At 32.6% G+C, this 6,001-nt stretch overlaps 1 long non-coding RNA gene across 4 annotated transcripts; it reads right to left on the bottom strand.

The window, feature by feature from the left end:
* Positions 1-263: 263 nt before the first annotated feature.
* LOC136208461 (uncharacterized) lies at positions 264-3,073 on the bottom strand. 4 transcript variants are annotated; one of them, XR_010677156.1, is made up of 10 exons: positions 2,810-3,073; positions 2,573-2,718; positions 2,238-2,344; positions 2,041-2,126; positions 1,644-1,878; positions 1,475-1,559; positions 1,290-1,344; positions 1,049-1,129; positions 609-731; positions 264-525 (listed from the first exon to the last, which is right to left on the bottom strand). It is a non-coding gene; the product is annotated as an uncharacterized lncRNA (long non-coding RNA). The 4 variants fall into 4 exon arrangements; XR_010677157.1 differs by having other exon boundaries at positions 1,644-1,874; XR_010677158.1 differs by having other exon boundaries at positions 1,248-1,344; positions 1,644-2,126.
* Between the last annotated feature and the right edge of the window lie 2,928 nt (positions 3,074-6,001).

The following is a 6,001-nucleotide window of genomic DNA, read 5'->3' as shown; positions in this document are numbered from 1 at the left end:
CTGTAGCGACGGTTTTAACCGTCGGTATAGCTATTAGCGACGGTCTTGTAAAGCGTCAAAAGTGTTGTGAATACCACTGTTGCTACATTTAGCGACGGTTTTATTCCGAGCGTCGGGGTAAGGTTTTTAATAGTGATGCTTTTCTAATGGCGGTTTAAACCGCCCCTAAAATCGATTTAAACAAAAAAAAAACAATTTACCGACAGAAAATTCGTTTGAAATTTAAAAGTTCAATGCCCAGATTAAATTATACCGACGAAATGTTTTGTCGCTAAATCCCTGTTTAGTAATTCCATATAATATTTTTTGGAATGTGCCTCAAAACTGTGATAGTGAACAGCCACTAAAGTTGAACTAGCTAAATCTTTGCTATCTCGTCTTTGGGACAATGTCGTCTCATCTTCACTGCTGCTTCTAGAAAGGTTATACCCCTCTTCAATCCCATTCTTCCATGTGTTTCTTTTGTTCTTGAAAGATGAATGCCCATGCTTCTCATCTTGCTAAAAAATCAACACCAAGTCTATGCTGCACATAAATGAACACGGAAACGCTACTCAAGAGAAGTATCACAACACAAAGCATCAAGGAATGTAGAGAATGAGGCTTACATGTGAAGTGAGCATTTTGCAAGAATTTAGAATTCCAATTCAGATTGAATTCTACTGCTATTTCATCAAGGAGCTCAAGTTTCATCCCTTTGTAGCAGAAACTGGCACAAAACTCTCAGCAAACTGCATGTTTCATTTAACAAGTCAGCTGCAAATGAAACCTGAAACTACTAATCTATATTAGACTAGAGAATCTAATCTAATCTAATCTATTGCACCTGCTTATTAGTAAACGGTTCGAGACTGTTCCCGTATTGTTCAGTGAACACTTTTTGAAGGTCGCGTAGTTCCGGAATCAAAGGAACAGGGAAAAGTAGTAAAAGAATGCAGAAACAGAGGATTGAAAAGCTATGCTTCATTGACTCGTTCTTCTCTTATTTAATACAGCTAATTAATCATGCAAGAAAAGAAGCAAAAAACTCAGAATTAGAAAACCAAACCTTTGTTAATATTTGATAAGCATCAAGTCACCTTGTCTTCCTTGTTTCGCCCTTTCTAATTTGTGTTGTGGCAGACGTGCACTGCATAGATACCCGTAAAAATGAGCTCTAAACTCCTAAAGATCATTAAGCTATTAATTGTATAGATGAAATTGAGAAAGATACAATGAAATTTGCCAGTCTAGAGAATGGAACTTACCAAGCAAATAATAACTTAAAAGCATGAGGTTAAGTGGATCACCTGTGTCCATTTAAGCTGCAGATAAGTTTCCCAAGCATGAGGTCTGATTACGGACCTTGATGACAAAGAACCAAAGTATAAATGAGAGGTCGATATATATATAATAATCGATAAAGTAAAATGGAATACGTGGACATATTGCCAGTTGAACAAGACAACTTAGCTTAGACCAATTGAATGAATACCCTTTGTATTTACAAGAGAAGCTGTCATCCCAAATATCCTAGGAGGATCGGAACCTCCAGATTTGAAGTAGAGGTGATAGAACTCCTAGAAATATAGTGAAATTTGCGAAATGAAGTGGATAGTTACTCGAAAAATCAGTATCATAAGAGGAAGAGAAAGACGACTCACTTGCAAAATGAATGCGCAAGGGGCTCTACCTTTGGCATGATGACATTCGTCGAATATCAGAACCAATAAGTTGCAACTCAGTAATTATGCTATACAAAGCATATCAAATTCATGGATTGATACCGTTGATCCAAAATCAGCAATTCAGCCTTCTGATCCATACTTAGGTCTTTAATTTTGATTCCCGAAATAGATATAGCCGCTGCCTTTGCGAATCCTGTCAAAACAGAACTGCCTGACGAAAAAAATTAACTTTCTTGTACAATCAATATGAAAATAAGCAACAAGGTGTTGCATAATTACCCTAAAATGAGAGAATTTTACAAAAATAAGAAACTCAATTCAAGATATGAATTGGACTTTATACTCAAAAAAGTGAACAAAGAAAGAAAGAAACCTGAATCCACAAGTGAGTGAGGTTAAGGAAGCAGTTCGCCATTGCCAAGGCCATCTTTTAAGTATCGACCAGCGTAATCCACTTCCCTAAAACAGATATATACTTATTAATCTCATTTGATACTAGAATTCCGTAGTTAAGAAGAAAAATCTAAATGAGCAATAGCAAACTGAGATTGATGTAAGGATAGTGCAGACCATGATTTGGGTTGAACAGAGATAGAGAAAGGGAAAGATTGAGCCCTTCTGAATATCAATTGGAGCTGCCAGAGATCCATAAAGGAGGTTTGAGTATCCATGGTTTGCTGAAAAACAATAAAAAATTCTATAAAAATTATACGGATTTTTAAACTTTTAATGTAAAAAAATAAAAAAATAAAAAAAAATCAATTTAGCACTCATACATCATGAGAAACTATCACAAACATCCAGTGTCAATGAATTTTGGATCTGTCACTATATACAAAACATAATTGTAACTCTACATGTCAAACAAAACATAGAGAGAAATAAGTGAAGCCAAGCAATAGTACTTTGGTACATGTAATTTCAAGATTGATGTATACTATGTAACTTGCCAAAAGACTTGTTAATGCTCGAAATGGAATGCGAGAGCTGGGCATTCCTTAGATAATATCCTCAACCACCCTTTTGTAGCCCAAGCCGGAACAAGATCACACTGATTGAGAGCATAATAACATTCAGCAAAAGTTACTCAAAGAACAAATAGATGAAGAAAAATCAAAACGTCAAACATAAAAATGTCTGACCTTGTTTAACAGAAGAATCATGTGTTTATGTTTGCAATGCTCTCTCAAATGCTTCTCTAAATGGTAGCATCTAGTGCCGTGGGGATCTCTGGCATCTAAAACATGTAACATATTGAAGAGAAAAAAGTTTCAGAATTATTCTTCCAAACAACCAAATGGATTCTTTAAAAGAGAGAGAGAGTGAGAGAAGAGCCAAAAAACTGAATGTAAATGGCATTTTGATTTCAAACTTTTTTATCAAGATAGAACAGTTATAGCTCCATATGCCTGCAGCTAAAAACTTTTTTGAATCGATTCAGTTGTAAGCAAAGGCAAGACTATGAGGAGGCTTAATGAAGTAGTGTCGAATGGAACGTATCAATAGTCGTTGGGGCTAACTCCAAGTTGATATAAGAAACAATATAGAAGATATGGATACTCTAAGTATTGGATCTTCACGAGTCATTGTATTAGTGGTCGTCACTAGTTTAAGCGATCCACCCTAGTCGATTGAGAACTAGGAGAGTCAAGCATTGAGCCTTCCTTAAAAGAAAGAAAGATGAATGTCGCCATAGTGGTGGAACCCTATGGACACTAGGGGGTGCACGTGGTCGGTTAACCAGTCCATTAAGGTTAATTCGATCGGTTAACCATTTCATCGGTTTTTTAAATACACTAACCATACACTAGTCCAATAAATTCGGTTAACCACTAATCGGTTAACCAATTATTCGGTCGGTTAACCTTTTATTTCGGTTTCTAACCATTAGTCATGGTTGTTAAAACCGGACCGGTCAAACAACCGGAAAAGACAAAGGGTCAAGGGTTTGAGGTTTAATCGGGATCCAATCGGGGTTCAACCGGTATTCAAAAATCATGTGCAAATTATATTTTTATTCATATTTAATCTTATAACATAGTTTATATCAACTATATTCATAAAAGTTATACTAATATAATAACATTTATTTAATATCAAAACATGATATCAAATTAATAAATTTAACATAATAAATAAATATAAAAATTAAAAAAAAGATATAGTTTTAAAATTAATAGTGATTATTTTTATTAATAACTAACATGTAAATATGCTAATAGGATATGTATTTTATAATTCAACTTAAATTTAAATTTATTAGATTTTTAAAATTTATTTGTATATATTTAAAATTTAAATGCTAATTAAACTGTATTAATATTGAGAAAATATAATAATTTTTTAATGATATTTATCTAAATAGAAAAAAATAATGGGTTAATACACATATTTGCCCCTGTGTTTGCGCGGAAAAACAGATTTGCCCTTAAATCAAATAAACCCACAAAACTATCCCTGAATTTTCCATAAACCTGCAATTATACCATAATCTAACAGAGCTACTAAACAACGATGACATCAAACCTTCTTGTCTCCGAAAAAATTGAACGACGACAATCAAAATTCATTTGGTTTCTTATCGTTTTTTATTGTTATTCCTTTTGGATTAATTAGGAGGTTTAGATGCCATTTTATTAGGTTGATTGAGCTTTTATGAAAATGAATTTTGACCAATCTGTTCTTCTAACTTGCTTTTAATCGAAATTGAATGTGCATTTTTTTTTTGTGATTGGTTGTTCTTTTCTGAAGTTTTTCTAGAGACAAGCGGGTTTGATGTGAACGCCGTTTAACAGCTCTGTTAGATTAGGGTATATTGTAGGTTTGGGAAAAATTCAGGGATAGTTTTTTGGGTTTATTTGATTTAAGGGCAAATTTGTTTTTCCGAGAAAACACGATGGCAAATATATGTATTAACCCAAAAAATAATACTAAATCATATTTTAATTATTTAAGTTATAATATTATTATTTATTCTTAAATAGTTAATAGTAGCCATAAGTGAAATGATAGTGTAGTGGTGAGTATTAAGGTCTATAGATCAGAGGTCCAAGGTTCAAACTCTACCTTTATCAAAATTTATATATTTTTTTAAATAAACATGTCTAAAAGCAAACCGGATCAAACCGCTTAATAGGCACCGGGTCAACCGGTTTATGGTTGAACCGGCCGATTTGGACGGGTTGGAATGGGTTTCAAGGATTTAACAACCGGACCACCTCTGGTCCGGAATTATGACCGGTTCAAATAAATATAATTAGTTAATACAAAGAATATGACAGTGATTTTTTTTTAGTAAATATGGTAGTGATTAATTTAATGGAAATTAGAAGAGAATTTGCTGAAATTATATATTAGTATTCATATATCCGGGTTATTGTTATTGAAATTATTTACTCCAAATAATTTAGGGAAGTTCTGTCGGGTTGGAATAAAAAAAAGGGTCCTGATATTTGCAGCACTAAGGGCTGTAAATAAGAACCCACTAATTACTATTATTAGTATTAATTTTGTTTTTTAAGATAATTTTATAATAAAATCTATTGATACTTTATTAAATACTCATAAAAACTAATAAAGTAATTATATTTCCAATGCAAATAAATGCTTTAGAATTAAGATTTTGATTTTATTTTATTGAAAACATATGGAGAATTAATGCTTATATACAACCCTTAGGGTTGGTTGTATATATCATTTGCCTAAAAAAAATATATTTTTGATGTTTCAAGGGCGAGTTAAAATGAAAAGAGTAGAGACATAATTAGAATTGTGTATTTCAAAACACTAAAACTTTAAATGATAAAAGATAAAGTGATTAGCTATAAAAAAAAGCTTACAATTGATGACTGCAACTTAGTTTTTTTTTTTATGAAATTGTGTAACTTAGTTAGTGTAAGTTAAATAATATAATAATCAATTGATAATTAAGGAATTGCATAATATAATTGGTGAAGTGGAGTGGATTAATATTATTAATATAATTGATGAAACTATATATTATATTTTTTATATATTTAATTGAATTCAGTCGGTTTCGGTTAACCGCGGCTTTTGGAATATAAAAACCGTAACCGTAACCATTAACCACTATTTTGAAAATTAAAAACCATACACTAGTCCATCGGTTTCGGTTAACCTTATTTTCGATTCGGTTTTGATTTGGTTTTCCGGTTTTTCGGTTTTCCGGATTATTGTGTGCACCCCTAATGGACACTTTGAGGTTTGAGATGGTCCATAGTGCATGTCCCTTCTATGGCGAGGTTTGAAATATAGGAGGACCTTCCGGGATAGTATACTAACATATGCATTGATAGAATGCGTACAAGGGATAA

Source organism: Euphorbia lathyris, chromosome 10 (genome assembly GCF_963576675.1).
Source record: "Euphorbia lathyris chromosome 10, ddEupLath1.1, whole genome shotgun sequence".
In the NCBI taxonomy this organism is placed as follows: domain Eukaryota; kingdom Viridiplantae; phylum Streptophyta; class Magnoliopsida; order Malpighiales; family Euphorbiaceae; genus Euphorbia; species Euphorbia lathyris.
This window is presented reverse-complemented; position numbering and strand designations above follow the sequence as displayed.